We start from the raw sequence: 23,068 nt of genomic DNA, 5'->3' as shown, positions 1-23,068 counted from the left end.
ATTATGAGATTTAGCTTTATAGGAAACAACCCATTCTAGAAACATAGTAAATAGTTCAAAATAATGGCAAGAAATTGAACAGCCCATAGGAAGGCATTTGTCAAAGAAATACTCATCGTTAAAAAAGAAACCCAAGGAATTAAATGCCTCAGGGTGGATAGGCAACAAACAAAATGCTGATTTAATATCAGTTTTAGCTAGTAAAGCAGAATTGCCTACCTTTCTGATTTTGATTAAAGCATCTTCAAAAGTTGAATAAGATACAGAGCATAAAGATTGATCAATTTCATAATTTAAAGAAAGACCTTCTGGATAAGATAAATGATGGATCAGTCTAAATTCACCAGGTTCCTTCTTAGCAATAATACGTAATGGCGAAATTCTACAATTTGAAAATGGTGGGGAAGTAAAAGGACCAGCTAGTCTGCCTTCAGTAATTTCTTTAAAATTTTCTATGAACTATTTCAGAGTAATCTACAATGGAAGGCAAATTAGCTGGGATTATACAACCCTCTCCTCTAAAAGTGGGCAAACGAAAGCCAAATTTAAAACCCATGAAAATTTCCATAGCTTTATTATGCTCTGGGTATGCTTAAAGCCACTGCAGCATGTTTTCCTATTTCACTGGATTTTCCGCTTTTAAGAAAAAGCTGCTCTTTATTTGGTTGAGAGTTAATGAAAGCAAGTTTTTTGAAGCATCTTAAAGCGGGATGAGAACCAGCGCAATGGGAACATTCATGTTTGAATTTACAATTATTTGGCCATTTGCATTGCCCTTCATTAAAGCTAAAACAAACACCTTTACGAAACTGTCAGTAAAGAAATTTGTTTTTGAGGCAAAAGCAAATTCAACCATAGACCCACATCCTTAGTACCCCATTTTAAAGATCTATGTATGGATCATTTTTGACGAAATGACTCGTCATAAAAAACCATGACAAGCCAGGAAAATTTTTATAAGCTTCAAGTATAATTTCAAGTAATAATAAGAAATAATCCACTACAAAACTGGGGTCTTCTCTCACCCAATACACTTGCAAATATACAATACGCTTGTAACCAGTTATTAAAATTACGAAGAATTGATCTGGTCTTGTCATCACCTGACCTGTCACTTTCTCTATTATCAATTTTATTAGCTTTATTATTTGGTAATAACGATAATAAATCAATATAATCACCTCTCCAAATTCTTTCTTTAATTGTACTATTCAAATGAAAGCCCAATGGAGATAACTCACAAGAGAGCACTTCTTTAAAACATGTTTCTGGAAGTAATGCAGAATTTAAAGGTAAATTACTATTAGATGGCACAATTGGTGCAGCAACATTAATATTTAGTAAATTAGGGTTATTTGAATTTAAATCATTACCCAAAATTAAAGTCACAGGAGACTCTGAATGAGGAATAACATTAGAAACCACAGTTTAAGTAGCATTAGTCCCAACATCAGTAATATTATTAGCAGTATTAGCTGGCAACAATTTAGAGCAAAAATTAGACAGTAAATGGGCAAAATCCTGTAAATCAGAGTTTTCACATAGCTCACCTCTAACAACTGCGTCATCAGAGACGAAAGAAGGGGCAGTTGAGGCCTGTTGAGAAGTTGAAGGAACCGTTGAACTGATTGTAGACACTAACGGAGCTGTCGGTGTAGACATAGGAAAACCAGAAGTATTTGAAATAACTGGTATTACCTAAGTCGAGCAAGTATCCCAATGTGCAAAAGTTATAGTGTTAGTGTCATTTGCGACAGTATTTAAATTGTGCGATGTACCCCTCTTTTTCACAGAATTCCTGTTAGCGACGCTTGTTGCCAGGAGGGGGGGGGGACCGATTCGTATCTTTAGGGCCTCTTACAGACCCTCCGACGCCGTCCTCCAGTGGTGTTTCCGGCAACAGAAGCCGGTTGGATATGACGAAATCGGATGTCGTCACCGGGGTCATTTGAAACAGCGGCATCCATTCGTCGACCTCGCAAAGAGGAAGTGTCGTCAGTGGAAGAGTCATCCGGAAGAGGAATCGTGTCATCAGACCCAGGAAGAGAAGAAGATGGAGGCTGAATTGAATGGGCACAAGGTGCTTTGGGGTTGGGGGCTAGCACCCATCCCCCATGTTGAGTGCATGGAGCCTGGTATGGTCCAGTGGGGGGGGGGGGGGGCGCTTGCTCACCCCCCCTTTCCTGACCTGCCTATCTGCATGCTTGGATAAGGGATAAGGGTCTGGTATGAATTTTGGGGGAGACCCCACGCTGTTTTTTTTTTATTTTGGCGGGGGGGGGGGGGTTCCTCTTAAAATCTATACCAGAACAAAGGGTCTGGTATGGTCTTTGTACTGTACTCATTTATTTATTTTTTTACCAGACTCCCAGATCCCCCCCCCCCCCTATGTGAATGAGTAGGGGTACATTGTACCCCTACTCATTCACCCAAAAAAAGTGTCAAAAATAAATGAGTACAGTACACAGGTTTTTGACAAAGTCGTTTATTAAAAATGAAGAATGTCCCCTGTCGTAGCTTCGTGTCTTCTTTCTCAGGTGATGTCTTCTCCCTCCGTTTTTTCTCCCCTCTCCAGTTCTTCTTCCTCCTCTGGGTTCTCCTTCCTCTGCTGATGTCTTCTTCCTCCGGTTCTTCTCCCTCTGTTGCTGACATCTTCTTCCTCTGGTTCTTGTGGTGGTTCTTTTCCCTCCACTGATGTCTTTTCCCGACGCCAGCTCCCTTCTCTGCTGGTTCTTATATAGCCATGGGGTGTGGCCACCTGGTGACATCATCCAGAGACCCCCGCCCCCTTGTGACGTCACTGCCCCATCATGCCATGGGCGATGACTTAGTGCTACATTTTTTTTACCATAATGCATTCCTTGCATTAGGGTAAAAAATGTTTAGGCATCATCATCTTCCCCTAAGCCCTCATTCGATCCAGCACTGTGCACAACCGCAGCTCTTCTCTCCCCTCACTTCTGGGTCTTGCTGGCTTTGCTGGGGCATGATTGACTCCCACTGCTGCCAATCAGAGCCAGTTATGAGGGATCGGGGGTGCCCGAGGGGAAACTGCACAGAGAGGAGGGGCCAGGAGCGGCAACGGGGGACCCGAGAAGAATTCCATTGAACAGGACAGGTAAGTATAGAGATTTTTTTTTTTAAATTACCTTTACAATTGCTTTAAAGTGCTACTTGGCACTAGGCATTTTTTACCCTAATGCATTATCTGCAATAAAAAAGTATGGGAATGGTTTTTATTTTTGAATCATGCTAACCTAGGTGGATGCAGAATCGGTGTGATGCTGCATCTGTCCCCCACTGGCTCCAAGACTGAGAACTGAGCAATCAAACACCGCCAATCGCTTGGTTCTCAGAGCTCCCTGAGCAGAGAGCTTCTAACTGTCAGTACCTGCTGTCTGCTTAGCCCCCATTAGGTCACTGGAGTGCTGGGCTGTTGACTGGGCAGGAGCGGCGACTCAGGCCTTCATCGGTTTGCTGAGAGGCTGAATCGGGTGCCGGTCCAGGCATGTGGATGGATCCGGACCATATGGTCACAATGTTTCCTGAGCCTGAACCGGTTCTGTGACATCAGCCAACATCAGTCTGCTGAAAACGGGTCACAGGAGTGCAGAACGAACTGCACTCCTGTGATCCACATAAGAAGTAAAGCCAAATGAGCTTTGGCTGTAAAAATGTCCCCTGTCCCCAAACATTTACCTGCAGTCTCTTGTCCCCATCACTAGGTTAAGGACAATCTGTACTGCTTCTCTGATCTATCAAGCTGTATAAGAGGGTATGGAATGCTGGGAGGAGGGGGGAGCAGGGACATGGCTTGCTAGGCACTGTGTGTGTCAATAGACGTACACAACACCGACCAGGGGCGTGCACACATGGGTGTCTCCATAGCAGCCAGCTAGCTAAAGCAAAAACTCTTGTGGGGGGTTGGGGCGGGGAATTGCCTGCAGATTGGGGACTGACTGGAGGAGAAGAAAAGAGACAATTTTTAAGGAAGAGGAATCATGATGGTGCATGTAGACCTCCCTTAAAGTGGAAGTAAAGACTTATTTTTTACTTGTACCTACAGGTAAGCCTATAATAAGGCTTTCCTGTAGGTACTGTGAATATCTCCTAAACTTGCACAGTTAGGGGAGATATTCAGAGTGCATGCAGCCAATGACGTCATCGGCGCATGCGCTCGGAATGTCCAGCGGTAAGTGCTGGACCATCAGAGCTCGTTCTGTAAACGGCAGCTCCTGCGTGCATGCGCGGGAGTGACGTCATCGCGACTCCGGCCGCTCACAGCGCCAGAGCCCGCAAACCTGTAAGAAACACCAAGGAAGATGTCAACAATCTCAGTGGTTTGGGGGCGCCACTGGAGGGCTTCGTTCTAAGGTAAGTATTTCATAAAGAGCTAGTATCATTATAATACTAGCTCATTATGCCCTTATCTTACAGGGTTTTTTTGTTTGTTTTTTTCCCGGGGTTTACAGCCACTTTAAATTTCCCTTTAATCTCAGCATGGGGACATGTAGACAAAGTGTTCCTTTTGTAGTGCTCTTAGATGATTTCTGCTCTAGGTGTCATTTGAATGAGAAAACTTCCTGTTTATAGTCACTTACATTTGTGTATGCCCTATGCTCTATATTCCATTCTGCACCTTTAGTGGCTTGATTTTGTCACAGCCGTAACTATATAGGCACTATGAGGCAGGATATCAGTCCTCCCAGCATTGCTTACTAATTTACTTTGCTGAGTACTGAAAAGTTCTGGTTGCACAACCCAGAGTTAGTATATTTTCTGCTAGCCTTGCTGCTGGTGATGATAAGCAAATCCTTTTACGTAAATCTCAGTTTGTGGTGATTATCAGATTACTACTGATTTGCTCTATTGGTTAACTCAATGCATCTGAAAACTTTAAACATTTTAGTTATGATTATTATAGTTCAGTTTTGCCCGTATCAGATTGCAGTGTCCCCATAGATAATCTACAGTATATCATATATTGTACATCTGTTGCTGTTGTTGCTAGATATAAGCCTTCTACAAACCAACAGATACCAAGACCTCCCAGAGAAAATTGCTCACAGTTGTGCCCGCATGCCCTATGCAACAGTAATCTTCTCTGAAGCATCCCACGAAGGAGTACAGCTATGTACCTGTGTACACAGCTTATTCCATGTAAAGCATGGCATAGGACTTTGGTATGCTCTGCACTACCATTTGCCTGTCCTCCAAACCTGGTGCATTTATAGCCAACCTTTTGTTGCAAGACCACATTTCCTATATGGTCCACTGTATCCTCACATAGTATGACAAGGGCTCCTTGAGAGCTCTATGGTTGGGGACAAGGATGGTACTGGGTTCTGCAGAGGAAGCTGGACTAACTCCACCAAAATGGGACGTTCACATTAAAACTCCACCACAATGTGACGTTCACATTAAAACACCACCACAATGTGATGTTCATATTGAGACTTCACCAGAATGTGACGTTCATATTAAGACTCCATCAGTATGTGACAATAATCATTCAGACTTCACCAGAATGTGACATTTACATTCACATTGAGACTCCAGCAGAATTTGACATTCAGGTTGAGACTTCACCAGAATGTGATGTTTCCCATTGAAACTCCACCACAATGTAACGTTCACATTGAAACTTCAATATAATGTGACATTCAGGTTGAGACTTCACCAGAATGTCACATTCAGGTTGAGACTTCACCAGAATGTCACATTCACATTGAGAGGCCACCAGAATGCCACATTCACGTTGAGACTTCACCAAAATGCCAGAGGAGACAAAAGAACATCTCTAGTGAAGATGAGGGCAAGATTACAGAAAAGGATAGGCAGATACTGGTGGCAGGGGATTCAATTATTAGAGGGACAAAGAGGGCAATTTGTCAAAAAGACCGTGACCGACGAACAGTATGTTGTTTCCCAGTAGCACAGGTTCAGAACATTGCAGAATGGATGGATAGATTTTTGGATGGGGCTGGGGAGGACCCAGCTGTCATGGTACATATTGGTACCAACAACAAAATTATAAGAAGATGAAGCACCCTACAAAATTATTTTAGGGACAGTATTTTCAGAATTACTGGCTATACCTCAAGCAACACCAAGGACCCAGCTGTCATGGTACATATTGGTACCAACAACAAAATTATAAGAAGATGAAGCACCCTACAAAATTATTTTAGGGACAATATTTTCAGAATCACTGGCTATACCTCAAGCCACACCAAGGTGGCAGCAGGAGCTTAGGGAGCTTAACAAGTGGCTGAGGATCTGGTGCAGGAAGTAGAGGTTTGGCTTCATGGGGAACTGGGAGAACTGGACTTACTTTTCAATCGGTTACTGTCTCTATAGCAGGGACAGGCTGCTCTTAAATGAACAGGGTACAGCTCTGTTGGTAAAGAAAATGGGCAAAAAGTTGGAAACATTTTAAAATCCACCAGAATGTGACATTCACATTGAGACTGCATCAGAAGGTGAGGTCCACATTAGGACTCTCCAGAATGTAGTGTTCACATTACAACTCCACCAGAATGTGACATTCATATTGCGACTCTGCCAGAATGTGACAAGAAAGGATAGGCAGATACTGGTGACTCAATCATTAGAAGGACAGATAGGGCAATCAGACACAAAGACCATTATTGACAAACAAGATGTTGTTTAACAGGTGCTTGGGTTCTGGGATATTGCAGATTGGATGGAAAAATTGTTGGATGGGGCTGGGGAGGACCCAGCTGTCATGGTACATATTGGTACTAACGGTGAAGTAAGAGAAAGATGGAGCATCCTACAAAATGATTTCTGGGACTTAGGGACTATATTGAAAAAAAGGATCTCCAAGGCAGTATTTTCAGAAATACTGCCTGTAGCTCAAGAGACAGCATAAGCTTAGGGAGCTTAACAAGTGGCCGGGGAACTGGTGCAGGGGGGAGGGGTTTGGCTTCATGGAGAACTGAGCTGATGTGTCGGTCAGTTAATGTCTCTATAGCAGGGACTGACTACACTTAAATGGGAGGGGTCCAGTTTTCTTTGGAAGTGAAGATGGCCAAAATGTTGGAAGAAATTTTAAACTAGGGGGTGAAGGGGAGGGATCAGAGGATGATTTGCTAGTGAACATGAGGGAGTGGATCTCCAAGTCAAGTCATCAGCACTGGAGCATCCTCCATGTCATCACTCTCTTGAAAGATTCTAATCAGCACCAGCCCCAGTATCTTTTTTGCAAGTGTACTTCAAACCAGCTATAAGGGGAGGTAGGTAGTCCATTTTTCCCCACAGACGTGTGTTAGACTGGCTATGAGAGGAGGTTGGAGGCTGGTAGTCCATTTTTCCTCGCAAGTGTGCATCAGACTGGCTATGAGGGGAGGATGGAGGCCAGTAGTCCTTTTTCCCCACTGGCGTGTGTCCGATCGGCTATGAGAGGAGTTTGGAGGTAGGTAGTTATTTTTTATCTGCAGGTGTGCGTCGGGCAAACTATGAGGGGAGGTTGGAGGCTGGTTGTCCTTTTTTCCCAACAGGCATGTGTCTGTCTGGCTATGCAGGGGGGTTGAAGGCTGGTAGTCCATTTTAAAGGCATGTGTTGATCTGGCTGTGAGGGGAGGTTGGAGGCTGGTAGCCTTTTGCATGCATGTGTTGGACCAGGTATGAACGGAGGTTGGAGGCCGGTAGTTTTTTCTGCAGACATGCGTTGGAACAGCTATGAAGGGAAGTTGGGAGGCTGGTATTTTTCTTTTTAGGTGTGCTTTGGACCGGCTATGAGGGGATTGGTGGCCTGTATTTTTTTTATGCGTGTGTTGGAACAGGTATGAGGGGAGGTTGGAGGCCGGCACTTTTTTCAAATTAATAAACTAAGGTTAAAAGACTTGGTTTTGACTCAACCTCCTCCATACATCCCAAGATTGTTCATAGAAAGGCTTGTTCTCTGGGGGATGTACTTGTACATAGCAATGTAAACTGGACGCAGCCGCAATGTGCAACAGAGGAGAGAATGACAAGGTGTGATTCCTGTGAGTTTTGTTCCTACATTGAGGAAGATACCTTTACTTTGCTGACTAGAAGTACCCTCCTATCTAAACAGAGAGCTTACTGTAACACCACAGTGTGCTTTACATTATTCTGTGTTCCTGCAGGTCCTTCTATATCGGCAAAACTATTCTATCTATAAATAGGTGTCTACAGGACAACATCTATGAAATTTCCAAAGGCTCCAATACCTAGAAATATCTGTTTGGAACACGAGAAGGACCCACAGAGTTTGAAATGGTGGGTTCTTGACGTGGTTCCACTGAATCATAGGGGAGGTCATTTTAGTCAGTTAGAGTTGCAGGATAAGATAAGATGGATTTGGGAGCCGGAAGTCCCCTGACCTCAATGATAGTGTCAGTTGTGTTCCCTTTCTCAAGCTGTAGTTGGTGTCTCTAGGAAACCGTGTCTTCTCTTTACGACTTAATATTATATATTGCTATAAAGATTAAAAAGTTTATGGGGGTGCACTGGTTTTGTTGTGTTTAGGGTAATAAACAATATATGACCAATTGAGGTCTATTTTGTGCTCTTTTGTTTTATGGTATCCACTTGATTGATAGACCAGGAAAAGATCTGAAATATCCATGTTCGCTGTATGTGGTTTTGATAAGCCCTTATAGGGTACAGGTTTTCTTGGGTTTTAATAAGGTTTTTGTATAGATGGAGGTTTTTTTGGACAACTGTGCTCAACATATGCCAAATAGGGTGGGTGCCCTTATATTTTCTTTATTTCCCTCATGTACATTTGGTGCTGCGGCAGAACTATTTTATCTATATGGGCCTTGCAAATTTGTATACTGGCAGTCTCCGAATTACATACATCTATTACAAGCAGTGGGAGTGGACGTTCCATCCCCCCACGCCTTCCTCAACTCTGCTCGGGTCTCCCGTCCCGCCAGAAGAGCCGAGCCACCAGGTCAGCTCGTCCACCAAGCTGGCTAGAGACCCAAACAAAGCCAGAATCGGCTTTGATCGGGTCTCCGATGTAGTAACCTGTAAGCAACGTCAAAACATCACTTCCGGTTTACTCGGCAGCCAAAGGCGCCAGTTTTAAGAAATCCAAAGTATTCAAAAACGCATATCTTGGAGTTTTGAATACTTCGTAGTACAGAGGAGGGGTTTGGGGTCTTTTGGACCCCAGATCCCTCCATAAAGAGTACCTGTCAATGCCTATTACTGTCACAAGAGATGTTTCCATTCTTTCTGACAGCAATAAAAATGATCAGAATTTTTTTTTAAAGGTACAGTGTAAAAATAAAAAAATAGAAATCAAACAAATAAGAATTTTTTTTTTTTTAAAGCGCCCCAGCCCTCTGTGCTCACCCCTAAAGGAAATACGTAAGTCAAGCCCACAAATGTAAACAGTGATCAAATCACACATGTGAGGTGTCGCTGCGATCCATAGAGCAAGCGCAAAAATTCTAGCACAAGACTTCCTCTGTAACACTACAGATAACCATTAAAAATGTTTTAAAACGTTGCCTTTGGAGATTTTTAAGTACCGTCGTTTGTTGCCATTCCACGAGTGTGCACAATTTTCAAGCATGACATGTGTAGCACTGCCCCCTTAAAGACTGCTGGATTTTCACACTTCAGGGTCCCCCTGGGTTACCGTTAGCAACTTGGGCATTCAAATCTATCACTTTAATTCTTGGCTCAGTCAATAATTAGTCCAGGAGTATGTTGTTGTTTTGTTTTTATTTTATAAATTAGGGATGGGAGAAGGGATTAGTGGGATTCTCCAGATTAACTATGCACAAAGTTTGGAGGACATCTACCTATTGATACAGCCAGGCTGGTGATCCACCTTGCCACTTAGGTGGATATAGGATTAAGTCTCTTTCCAGAAGACTTGATGAACTACAGATATCTTCAGGACACTCTCTTAGTATCCTCTTTCTTGACCACTGACACCTGTCCACTGACTGTCCTACTCCAGGGTGACCCCCCTCAGGTCAGGCCCCTTGACACGATCCCCTGTACTCCCTATATTGTTTTTCTAGGGTCTCCAGCGTCTCCCCATCAGTCAGCTTTCCTGGACCTCTGGGTTCAGCTCTGTTCCTCTGGCCTCAGGATGACCTCCTGATGCCACGTGCCTCTGCTACAGAGGAGGAGGCAGCCGCCACCCTCACTCTGGGACTCTGTTAACCAGCCAAAGTATCCCAGAATGCACGAGACAGCCCATCTCTGCCAATCACCAGGACTGTATCAAAGCCTATCCATTGGTCAGGTTTCCTCCCACTGTCCAACATGCCTCCCTATTGGACCAGTGTAAAACACTCTAGACTTTGAATCACATACTGAGCACACTGGGCAGACCTCACTCACAGATCCTGCTCTCTGGTAGGCAGAAATCAATATACATTTGCCTGCTGCTCCTCTGATAGGCAGACAGAGCCAAAACTATACTCAATAGCACCTACCTAGGAGGGTGCTACACGTTAGGTATCTATTTACTCGGCGAAACATCATCTTTCACATTACACAACAAAATTGGACTAACTTTACTATTTCGTTTATTTTTAATTTTTGAAATTCATTTTTTCCCCAAAAAATTGCTTCTGAAAGATTGCTGCGCAAATACAGTGGGACATAAAATATTGCAGCAACCACCATTTCATTCTCTAGGGTCTTTGCTAAAATATATATATATATATATATATATATATATATATACCAGGTCCCCCTGGTCAAAGAGGGAGAGGCTCTGGCCATCCAAACAGAGCCCAGAGGGGACACAGAGGAGGGAAAAGAGGCAGACCAAACCATCGAGGTCGAGGTTTCCAGAACTGGTGGGGACCCAATCAATACTATCGAGAGCCCCAGCAACCATATTAGGGAGGGAACACGTATACCCACCCACCTTATTGGGATGCACCTCAGACGAGTGGACCATCCCAAAGATACCCAGGAGATCGAGAAGAGGGTGTAGGGGTGGAAGAAAGACCAAAAAGACAAAGAGAAAATTAGGGTGTGGTATCTTTAACCTGAGTGATGCGATTTTTATCCCTAACGAAAAATAAGAGGTTCCTAGGCCGGGTGCTAGACTTTTGCTTATCGCACAATTATTTTTGGTATAGAAGCCGATTCTATATCCAGAAAAGGGGTGTGGCAAAGTTAGCCCCGAGCCTAGCGAACCTCTTTATGAGTGAGTGGGAGGACAGGTATATCTATTCCACCTAAAAGAAAGAGCTGATTCTATACTGGCGCTGTATCGACGACCTGTTTTTTATTTGGAACGGGTCCGAATCCTCTCTGATATCATTTACTGATCACTTAAATGATAACTCCATTAATATCAGACTTGAGTACAGTTGGAGTAGGGAGAGTGTACACTATTTGGACGTTGAAGTAATGATCCAGTACCAAGGCTTATTTTAAGCCAACTGACCGGAATAGCTACTTACCTATGTTTAGTGGACATAATCCTCAGTGGCTTAAAAATATCCCCAAAGGACAGTTTCTCAGAGTTAAGAGGAACTGTACCTATGATTCGGATTACTCCACGCAGGTTCAGACCATCAAGAACCGGTTCGTGGAGTAAGGGTATGACAGTTCTAGGCTTGATAAAACTATTCATGAGATTGGTATGATGTCCCAAGAGGCTTGCCTTCGTGATAGGGATGCCTCTACTAACACTAAACATGAATGGGGTTTTATTACCCAGTACAACGAGCAATATAGGGAGGTTGAGGACATCTTCTGTAAGCACTGGAGGGTCCTCTGTATGGAAAAGGTTTTGGGTACAGTGATTCCACCTGAACCTGTGTTCATATATAAAAAATCCTCCTCTTTTGGCGATCAGGTTATTAAAAAAAAGTTTTAGACCCTCCCAGTAGACCTAGTATCTTTTGGGATAGGGTCGGCTTTTACTCATGTCGCAGATGCGTTTCTTGTAGGCAGGTAAAAGAAACTCAAAGAGCTAAAACGTCTTTTGTTTCGAATGGCAATGGTAAAAGCTTTGAAATAAAGAAGTTTATCTCTTGCCAGTCTACACACGTGGTCTATTGCCTTGAGTGCCCGTGCGGCCTGATGTATATAGGCCGCACAAAAAGGACATTGTCCGAAAGGGTATCAGAGCACTTGGCTAATATCAAAAAAGGCTATAAGGACCATAGTGTTTCATTACATTTTCGGCAGAAACATAATAAAGATCCATCTGTCCTCAAATTTTGGGGCAAAGATAAAATTGATCCTGTTTGGAGGGGTTCCAATTTAGTGAGGGAACTCTCTAAACGGGAGACCCACTGGATTTATTTGACTTCTTCTTTAACTCCCAAAGGTTTAAATGTTGAATTGGACGTCAATTGCTTCATAAGTGATTATTGACGTAGGTTTACCTGAGGGGAACATACTGTTATTCCCACCTTTTTAATGAATTATTTATGTAATTTAACATGTAGGTGATTGTTCATGCGTTTTTTATGCGACTTGTTGTTTTAATGTAATTTAATGAATTTTATATTCCTTCATATATTTATTTTTGATTGGGGATATTTAATGATTCATTTATATATATTATTTTTTCATGTACTCTTGTACATGATGCTGCTATATGATGCATCTATATGGTGATGATTGTATTTGATATATGTTGCTATGTATTTTAACATTACATTTATATATGATTATTATTGTTATTTATATAGGGTGCTAAATTGCAGCATAGATCTCTGAGTGTATGGTCTTGGTGGCTATTAACCTTCCACCCATCATTTGGACTATCAGTATATTTATGTTACAGATCGTGCTGTATCATTATGACTGTTTAGCAGTACGATGGCCATTTTGTTATATATGTATTGCCAGCACTTCCATAATATGATTATATTCTCCCCAATTTTGTGAAGGCTAGCTGACGTTGCGGTGGATGGTTACATTTATATATTTTGTTTGCCACAATAGTATAATAAAACATTCAGAGATTGTTGCATGGTTATCTGTGATCTCCAATGATCCTGTGTTGTCCCACCCTGCAGGCTGTTGAACTCTCAGCTGTTACCGGCCGGTGGAAGGGGTTAAACAACAGGAGAGGAGGGAGATAAAGGGAGGTTGCGGTCGCGCGTGCTCACGCCCTCCGTAGAAGTCAGTGTGATGACGAAACATGTCAGGCCGTGAGCACGCGGCTACCCCGACATCAGTACTGTGAGCAGCTGCTGCAGACTTGCCTATACATCCTCCTGAGGCTGAGGAGCAGGAGAGGGGCAGTGAGCTTCCGGGCAGTGCTACTGCTGTCAGTGAAATTTTGTTATAAGTGCCTTTGGTCATTTTATTTGATGTGAGTGCATAGAGTGGGGGAGCTTGGGATATTTTTCAACAATAAAATAGTGTTGGACTACTACCCTATGAGCCCTTTATGTTTTCCATATCACTCTGCACAGATTTGTTGGACGAACCGGTATATGGTGTCTGTGCATTTCCTTTGATTTCGTTTGGGGAGATATTGGTATTCAGGAGTCTGGATTTGCCCGTACCTGGTCCTGTCTGATGAGAATGAGGAGATTAAAGGCCCTTTGATTCTATATGTCTGGTGAGTGAGCAATACCCTAGGGGTCACGAGGTGTGGTGGAAGCCTTTGATCTTTTCTAAGCTCCATTGATCCTCGCACTGTGGAGCTGCTTGCTGATTCACCATTATTCTTTAAGGGGGTCACACTCTTTATAAGCGCTGCTTATGTGTTGGACTTTTCACTTTATGGACTTTTGAAGGGATTGACACATTTCTTACATTTATCACTATTTATTGAGCAGCAGCTATTTATGTATTCATGCGTTTATATTGATTTATAATATTATTTATATTATTTATGTTTTGTTGCTTCTAAGGGTGGGGGGATTGAAATAATATTATTTGGTCATTTTATGTTATCCCAGTCGTTTGATTTTAATTCTTTTTTTTTAGATCCTTAGAGAGTTCTTTGCCATGAGGTGCCATATTGAACGCCCAGTGACTAGTATGAAAGAGAGTGAAAACGATAACACCAAATTTAACACACATGCTCCCCATTCACACATGAGACCTTGTAACACTAATGAGTCACATGACACCAGGGAGGGAAAATGGCTAAATGAGCCCAATTTGGAAATTTTCACTTAGGGGTGTACTCGCTTTTGTTGCCAGCAGTTTATACATTGATGGTTGTGTAATGTATAGTATAGTGAGTCCTGCGCTGTCTAAACTAGAGCGATAAAGGGATAAAAAGGAGACCCCAGATGCTGCTAGTACCGAAACTGGTGACCAAACAGTGTGAGATATATAAACGGTGGGGGGTACTGCGCTTCTGGGTAGGTGAACAATAATGAATAATAAATAAATAAATAAATAAATGAACTATACCTGGTGTGTGTGTGACTATCACAGTATGTACAAATGGGAACTAAACCATATACATAAAATTCGTAATCATAGTGAACAAAGGTAAACAAGCAATGACCTAAAAAACACTTAATGTGTTAATCATTCTTTAGTGATAAATAAAGTGCTCAGGTGCATATATATTAAACCACAGTGTCCTCTGTGCTTCACAGAAACTAAATCGCGGTCTGGGTGTAAATAAAGTCCAAAAATTGAAAAAAATATATGTGCAAGTGAATAAGTATGGGTCCACAGGTGCTACTCCTTCACCAAACACCGTGCTACAAAAAGTGGGGTGCTTCTCCTTCCCCTCAGGGTGTTCAAGCCTCTCTACTCTTAGTCTTGAAGACTAAGGGTAAAAGCCTTAATAGTAATCCAGGGGGCTCCTCTCCAGTTTTATGCCGTACTCCACTAGTGTCAGATATCTGGGCTACTGCAGATGATAAGACTCCCTCTCCCTCTCCAGATTCTCCACAGTTCCAATGGCTCTCAAAACAGAATGCTCAAAATAGTGCAGTATGTCTGGATAGCGGGTTCTTTATTAAACATAACTTTAAAACTACTCACATTTGTTGAGTATACAAAGCACAAATACAAGGGATAGCGTCGGAGTGGGATCGCAGTCCTCACTTCCGCGATGTGCGTCACTTCCGGTCCGAACGTCCCTACGCGTTACGCCACTTCCGCGTCACGTGGCTTCTACGCGGAAGTGGCGTAACGCGTAGGGACGTTCGGACCGGAAGTGACGCACATCGCGGAAGTGAGGACTGCGATCCCACTCCGACGCTATCCCTTGTATTTGCGCTTTGTATACTCAACAAATGTGAGTAGTTTTAAAGTTATGTTTAATAAAGAACCCGTTATCCAGACATACTGCACTATTTTGAGCATTCTGTTTTGAGAGCCATTGGAACTGTGGAGAATCTGGAGAGGGAGAGGGAGTCTTATCATCTGCAGTAGCCCAGATATCTGACACTAGTGGAGTACGGCATAAAACTGGAGAGGAGCCCCCTGGATTACTATTAAGGCTTTTACCCTTAGTCTTCAAGGTGAGAGGCTTGAACACCCTGAGGGGAAGGAGAAGCACCGCACTTTTTGTAGCACGGTGTTTGGTGAAGGAGTAGCACCTGTGGACCTATACTTATTCACTTGCACATATATTTTTTCAATTTTTGGACTTTATTTACACCCAGACCGCGATTTAGTTTCTGTGAAGCACAGAGGACACTGTGGTTTAATATATATGCACCTGAGCACTTTATTTATCACTAAAGAATGATTAACACATTAAGTGTTTTTTAGGTCATTGCTTGTTTACCTTTGTTCACTATGATTACGAATTTTATGTATATGGTTTAGTTCCCATTTGTACATACTGTGATAATCACACACACACCAGGTATAGTTCATTTATTTATTTATTATTCATTATTGTTCACCTACCCAGAAGCGCAGTACCCCCCACCGTTTATTGATGGTTGTGTGTTGAGTTATTTTGAGGGGACAGCAAATGTACACTGTTATACAAGCTGTACACTCATTACTTTACATTGTAGCAAAGTGTCATTTCTTCAGTGTTGTCACTAGTGATGTCGCGAACCTAAAATTCGCGGTTCGCGAACGGCGAACGCGAACATCGGCAAATGTGCGCGAACCGGCGAACCGGGCGAACCGCCATAGACTTCAATAGGCAGGCGAATTTTAAAACACACAGGGACTCTTTCTGGCCACAATAGTGATGGAAAAGTTGTTTCAAGGGGACTAACACCTGGACTGTGGCATGCCGGAGAGGGATCACGCAAAAAAAAGTTCTTAAAAATTATAATTTTTTGATAGAGAGCCAATTATTGGAAAAATTAAAAAAAAATAAAAATAAAAAATTTCTTTGGATTTAGCATCTGGGGGGTCTAAAAAGTGTACCTGTGAAGTTTCAGCTCTGTAGCATGTCCAGAACCCCTAAAAAACAGCATTTTTCTTATATTTTCAGGAATATGGCTTCTCTGCGGCTGGCTTTTTCTCTTGCAGGCATTTATCGGGCATTTTTTTAGGCAGGCATGTCATTTTTTGTATTTAGTGTCTGGGGGGTCACAAAAGTGTACCTGTCAAGTTTCAGCTCTGTAGCATGTCCAGAACCCCTAAAAAACAGCATTTTTCTTATATTTTCAGGAATACGGCTTCTCTGCGGCTGGCTTTTTCTCTTGCAGGCATTTATCGGGCATTTTTTTAGGCAGGCATGTCATTTTTTGTATTTAGTGTCTGGGGGGTCTAAAAAGTGTACCTGTCAAGTTTCAGCTCTGTAGCATGTCCAGAACCCCTAAAAAACAGCATTTTTCTTATATTTTCAGGAATACGGCTTCTCTGCGGCTGGCTTTTTCTCTTGCAGGCATTTATCGGGCATTTTTTTAGGCAGGCATGTCATTTTTTGTATTTAGTGTCTGGGGGGTCACAAAAGTGTACCTGTCAAGTTTCAGCTCTGTAGCATGTCCAGAACCCCTAAAAAACAGCATTTTTCTTATATTTTCAGGAATACGGCTTCTCTGCGGCTGGATTTTTCTCTTGCAGGCATTTATCGGGCATTTTTTTAGGCAGGCATGTCATTTTTTGTATTTAGTGTCTGGGGGGTCACAAAAGTGTACCTGTCAAGTTTCAGCTCTGTAGCATGTCCAGAACCCCTAAAAAACAGCATTTTTCTTATATTTTCAGGAATACGGCTTCTCTGCGGCTGGCTTTTTCTCTTGCAGGCATTTATCGGGCATTTTTTTAGGCAGGCATGTCATTTTTTGTATTTAGTGTCTGGGGGGTCTAAAAAGTGTACCTGTCAAGTTTCAGCTCTGTAGCATGTCCAGAACCCCTAAAAAACAGCATTTTTCTTATATTTTCAGGAATACGGCTTCTCTGCGGCTGGCTTTTTCTCTTGCAGGCATTTATCGGGCATTTTTTTAGGCAGGCATGTCATTTTTTGTATTTAGTGTCTGGGGGGTCACAAAAGTGTACCTGTCAAGTTTCAGCTCTGTAGCATGTCCAGAACCCCTAAAAAACAGCATTTTTCTTATATTTTCAGGAATACGGCTTCTCTGCGGCTGGCTTTTTCTCTTGCAGGCATTTATCGGGCATTTTTTTAGGCAGGCATGTCATTTTTTGTATTTAGTGTCTGGGGGGTCTAAAAAGTGTACCTGTCAAGTTTCAGCTCTGTAGCATGTCCAGAACCCCTAAAAAACAGCATTTTTCTTATATTTTCAGGAATACGGCTTCTCTGCGGCTGGCTTTTTCTCTTGCAGGCATTTATCGGGCATTTTTTTAGGCAGGCATGTCATTTTTTGTATTTAGTGTCTGGGGGGTCACAAAAGTGTACCTGTCAAGTTTCAGCTCTGTAGCATGTCCAGAACCCCTAAAAAACAGCATTTTTCTTATATTTTCAGGAATACGGCTTCTCTGCGGCTGGCTTTTTCTCTTGCAGGCATTTATCGGGCATTTTTTTAGGCAGGCATGTCATTTTTTGTATTTAGTGTCTGGGGGGTCACAAAAGTGTACCTGTCAAGTTTCAGCTCTGTAGCATGTCCAGAACCCCTAAAAAACAGCATTTTTCTTATATTTTCAGGAATACGGCTTCTCTGCGGCTGGCTTTTTCTCTTGCAGGCATTTATCGGGCATTTTTTTAGGCAGGCATGTCATTTTTTGTATTTAGTGTCTGGGGGGTCACAAAAGTGTACCTGTCAAGTTTCAGCTCTGTAGCATGTCCAGAACCCCTAAAAAACAGCATTTTTCTTATATTTTCAGGAATACGGCTTCTCTGCGGCTGTCTTTTTCTCTTGCAGGCATTTATCGGGCATTTTTTTAGGCAGGCATGTCATTTTTTGTATTTAGTGTCTGGGGGGTCACAAAAGTGTACCTGTCAAGTTTCAGATCTGTAGCATGTCCAGAACCCCTAAAAAACAGCATTTTTCTTATATTTTCAGGAATACGGCTTCTCTGCGGCTGGCTTTTTCTCTTGCAGGCATTTATCGGGCATTTTTTTAGGCAGGCATGTCATTTTTTGTATTTAGTGTCTGGGGGGTCACAAAAGTGTACCTGTCAAGTTTCAGCTCTGTAGCATGTCCAGAACCCCTAAAAAACAGCATTTTTCTTATATTTTCAGGAATACGGCTTCTCTGCGGCTGGCTTTTTCTCTTGCAGGCATTTATCGGGCATTTTTTTAGGCAGGCATGTCATTTTTTGTATTTAGTGTCTGGGGGGTCACAAAAGTGTACCTGTCAAGTTTCAGCTCTGTAGCATGTCCAGAACCCCTAAAAAACAGCATTTTTCTTATATTTTCAGGAATACGGCTTCTCTGCGGCTGGCTTTTTCTCTTGCAGGCATTTATCGGGCATTTTTTTAGGCAGGCATGTCATTTTTTGTATTTAGTGTCTGGGGGGTCACAAAAGTGTACCTGTCAAGTTTCAGCTCTGTAGCATGTCCAGAACCCCTAAAAAACAGCATTTTTCTTATATTTTCAGGAATACGGCTTCTCTGCGGCTGGCTTTTTCTCTTGCAGGCATTTATCGGGCATTTTTTTAGGCAGGCATGTCATTTTTTGTATTTAGTGTCTGGGGGGTCACAAAAGTGTACCTGTCAAGTTTCAGCTCTGTAGCATGTCCAGAACCCCTAAAAAACAGCATTTTTCTTATATTTTCAGGAATACGGCTTCTCTGCGGCTGTCTTTTTCTCTTGCAGGCATTTATCGGGCATTTTTTTAGGCAGGCATGTCATTTTTTGTATTTAGTGTCTGGGGGGTCACAAAAGTGTACCTGTCAAGTTTCAGATCTGTAGCATGTCCAGAACCCCTAAAAAACAGCATTTTTCTTATATTTTCAGGAATACGGCTTCTCTGCGGCTGGATTTTTCTCTTGCAGGCATTTATCGGGCATTTTTTTAGGCAGGCATGTCATTTTTTGTATTTAGTGTCTGGGGGGTCACAAAAGTGTACCTGTCAAGTTTCAGCTCTGTAGCATGTCCAGAACCCCTAAAAAACAGCATTTTTCTTATATTTTCAGGAATACGGCTTCTCTGCGGCTGGCTTTTTCTCTTGCAGGCATTTATCGGGCATTTTTTTAGGCAGGCATGTCATTTTTTGTATTTAGTGTCTGGGGGGTCACAAAAGTGTACCTGTCAAGTTTCAGATCTGTAGCATGTCCAGAACCCCTAAAAAACAGCATTTTTCTTATATTTTCAGGAATACGGCTTCTCTGCGGCTGTCTTTTTCTCTTGCAGGCATTTATCGGGCATTTTTTTAGGCAGGCATGTCATTTTTTGTATTTAGTGTCTGGGGGGTCACAAAAGTGTACCTGTCAAGTTTCAGATCTGTAGCATGTCCAGAACCCCTAAAAAACAGCATTTTTCTTATATTTTCAGGAATACGGCTTCTCTGCGGCTGTCTTTTTCTCTTGCAGGCATTTATCGGGCATTTTTTTAGGCAGGCATGTCATTTTTTGTATTTAGTGTCTGGGGGGTCACAAAAGTGTACCTGTCAAGTTTCAGATCTGTAGCATGTCCAGAACCCCTAAAAAACAGCATTTTTCTTATATTTTCAGGAATACGGCTTCTCTGCGGCTGTCTTTTTCTCTTGCAGGCATTTATCGGGCATTTTTTTAGGCAGGCATGTCATTTTTTGTATTTAGTGTCTGGGGGGTCTAAAAAGTGTACCTGTCAAGTTTCAGCTCTGTAGTATGTCCACAACCCAAAAAAAACAGCATTTTTCTTATGATTTTTAGTAGAAAACTAATGCAGTGTCTTTCCAGCTGTCTTTTTTTCCTTTCTGGCAAGCTGAAATATGATATGCCAAGGCAAACATGCCTATCAGTTGAGCTATGACACAGACAACACTGCACACATGGGGAAATATGTAAAACAAAAAACAGGAAAAGGAAATTAGGTGACGGTAACAAAACATGATATTGTGATTGGCCAAATAAAAAGTCACCTCGCGATGAGGTCGCGCCAAAGTCGCGCTAAGTCGCGCCAAAGTCGCACTGGAAGCGACGCTACTTTAGTGGTAGCGGCAGTGTAAACCAGCACTAAAACATCCAGTGTGTGAATACGATCAGGTATGATGTTTTATCGGTCAAGTAGTGTAAGGGTTACGCCCGTTGCCCGCTTCACAGTGACAGACCAAACTCTGACAGACCAAACTCCCCGTTTAACAGTCAGTCAGTCCATTTGCACAACCGCAAACTCCCAATTTGCACAAGGTTGGATACCAAGCTAGCCATGTCCCGTTCCTTGTCCTCACTGACATCATTGAAGGTCTCTTCCTCCACCCAGCCACATACAACACCAAGGGTCCCCGAAAGGTGAGAACAAGCCCCCTGGGACGCCTGCTGTGGCTGGTATTCCACCTCCTCAAAGCCACCTTCCTCCTCTGACTTCTCTTCTTCAGACTCCTCTCTCTGCGTTGCCACAGGTCCAGCAATTGACAACGACAAGGCTGCTTCTGGTGGTGATGAGGACCACAACTCTTCCTCTTCATGCTCATCTACAGCCTGATCCAGTACTCTTCGCAGGGCACGCTCCAGAAAAAACGCATATGGGATGAGGTCGATGATGTTGCCTTGGGTTCGACTGACCACCAGGGTTGTCATCTCCGCAAAAGGACGCATGAGCCTACAGCCATTGTTCATGAGCATTCAGTAACGCGGCCAAAAAATACCCAGCTCCGCAGAAAGAATGAAAGAAAATGAATGTTTTTTTTTATGAAAAATTATCCTGCGGATCGCTTTTGGTCTGTACACAATGAAGCAACGACCTTATCATCTGGGGTGTGCCAACACAATCCTAGAGGTGATCGCTTCATTGTGATACGCAAGCCCCTTCACCACGACAAGGTAACGATCACGAAGGGGAATTGACACATGTATGTGCCTTTTTTTTTGTTTTTTGTTTTTTTGCAGCCACAGTGTAGCACCAGAGGCCAGAAAAATTAGGCATGTACACATGCATGAAAAAGTAGGTATTGTTGCAGCCGCTGCTGTAGCAGCGGCCTGAAAAATTGAGGTTTTAAGGCAGAAAGTGCACTAAAACATTGCTGCTTGAACCGTAGTTGGTGGCGGAGACGTCACGTAAGTCATCCGGCATGCAGAGAATGATTATATACAGCAGCGTGTGGACCATTTTTAGGCCAAGGCATCTCAGTCATCACCAGGCCTTTTTTAGTCAAATGCATCCCCCTTCGGGATCCATGCCTCATTCATCTTAATAAACGTGAGGTAATCAAGACTTTTTTGACCTAGGCGACTTCTCTTCTCAGTGACAATACCTCCTGCTGCGCTGAAGGTCCTTTCTGACAGCACACTTGAAGCGGGGCAGGCCAGAAGTTCAATGGCAAACTGGGATAGCTCAGGCCACAGGTCAAGCCTGCACACCCAGTAGTCAAGGGGTTCATCGCTCCTCAGAGTGTCGATATCTGCAGTTAAGGCAAGGTAGTCTGCTACCTGTCGGTCGAGTCGTTCTCTGAGGGTGGACCCCGAAGGGCTGTGGCGATGCATAGGACTAAAAAAGCTCCGCATGTCCTCCATCAACAAGACGTCTGTAAAGCGTCCTGTCCTTGCCGGCGTGGTTGTGGTGGTAGGAGGAGGATTACTTTCACCTCTTCCCCTGTTGGATTCCCGTTGTGCTGTGACATCACCCTTATACGCTGTGTAGAGCATAGTTTTTAACTTATTTTGTAGCTGCTGCATCCTTTGCGACTGCCGGTAATTGGGTAACATGTCACAGACTTTCTGCTTATACCGGGGGTCTAGTAGCGTGGCCACCCAGTACAGGTCGTTCTCCTTCAGCCTTTTTATACGAGGGTCTCTCAACAGGCATGACAGCATGAAAGACCCCATTTGGACAAGGTTGGATGCCGAGCTACTCATGTCCAATTCCTCGTCCTCACTGATGTCATTGAAGGTGTGTTCTTCCCCCCAGCCACGTACAACACCACGGGTACCAGATAGGTGACAACGAGCACCCTGGGATGCCTGCTGTGGTTGGTGTTCCTCCTCCTCAAAGCCACATTCCTCCTCTGACTCCTCTTCCTCACACTCCTCTTCCAGTGTTGCCGCAGGTCCAGCAATCGATGGTAAGGCTGTTTCTGGTGGTGGTGATGGTGACCACAACTCTTCCTCTTCCTCTTCACGCTCATCTACGGCCTGATCCAGCACTCTTCGCAGGGCACGCTCCAGGAAAAAAACATATGGGATGATGTCGCTGATGGTGCCTTCAGTGCGACTCACTAGGTTTGTCACCTCCTCAAAAGGACGCATGAGCCTACAGGCATTGCGCATGAGCGTCCAGTAGCGTGGCAAAAAAATACCCAGCTCCGCAGAGGCTGTCCTAGCACCCCGGTCATACAAATACTCGTTGACCGCTTTTTCTTGTTGGAGCAGGCGGTCGAACATTAGCAGTGTTGAATTCCAACGTGTCGGGCTGTCGCAAATCAAGCGCCTCACTGGCATGTTGTTTCGCCGCTGAATATCTGCAAAGTGCGCCATGGCCGTGTAGGAACGCCTGAAATGGCCACACACCTTCCTGGCCTGCTTGAGGGCGTCCTGTAAGCCTGGGTACTTCTGCACAAAACGTTGCACAATCAGATTCAACACATGTGCCATGCACGGCACATGTGTCAACTTGCCCAAATTCAATGCCGCCAACAAATTGCTCCCGTTGT

The sequence above is a fragment of the Pelophylax lessonae genome, assembly GCF_965119305.1.
Source record: "Pelophylax lessonae genome assembly, chromosome: 1".
Lineage (NCBI taxonomy): Eukaryota > Metazoa > Chordata > Amphibia > Anura > Ranidae > Pelophylax > Pelophylax lessonae.
The sequence above is the reverse complement of the archived record's forward strand: the minus strand, read 5'-3'. Positions refer to the sequence as shown.